This window comes from Suricata suricatta, chromosome 1, assembly GCF_006229205.1.
Source record: "Suricata suricatta isolate VVHF042 chromosome 1, meerkat_22Aug2017_6uvM2_HiC, whole genome shotgun sequence".
NCBI classification, from domain to species: domain Eukaryota; kingdom Metazoa; phylum Chordata; class Mammalia; order Carnivora; family Herpestidae; genus Suricata; species Suricata suricatta.
Window position 1 is genome coordinate 749,323 of NC_043700.1, and position 710 is coordinate 750,032.

A 710-nucleotide genomic window follows, 5' to 3' on the forward strand; every position below is an offset into this window, starting at 1 on the left:
GCGGTCCCGCGGTTCCGGCGCCGCCCGCGCGAGCTGTGCTCGAGCGCCGCGAAGTTAGCGCGCGGATCCCGCACGTGCCTCAGCCCCCGGGGCGCAGCGCCGCGCGCTCCGGACCCGGAGGAGAGACACGCGCCCCGGGGGAAGTCGGCTCCGTACCCAGATGCCCCTAGCCCGGGGACTCGGTGGAAGACGCGTGCTCCGAGTGCTGGCAAGCGAGTGTGGCCGTTCCGTCGGTCCTGCGGCTGGGGGTGCCCTGAGCCTAGCCGCCGCCTCCTCCTCCCGCCGTGGGCGCGCGCTGTCCTGTGCAGGAACCGTCGTGGTGTCCGCAGGAAAGTCGGACGCACCATGGCGGCCCCAGGAACAGGCTTCTCTCTGGTAGGAAACCTGGGCGCAGAGCGGCGAGCACCATCAGTGGGGTCTGGCCGCCTCCGTGCGTTTGCTCTCAGCAACACAGAAGACACCGGCCGAGGGAGGAGGAAGGATTAATTCAGCACAAGTTGCGTCGACAACCTGAGCGATCTGGACAACTGAGCGGCATTGGCCGTATTTCAGTAGACCTTCCTTAAATCCGTGGGGATGCCTTTCCAAGACCAGCGGCTGGCAGACAAGGAGTCACCCGCCAGAGAGATACCTGCTCAGCTGGGAACCAGAGGCCACGTGGTCTTACTCGCTCCGACCCCTGGCGGTGATGGGCCTGGAGCAGGTCAAGG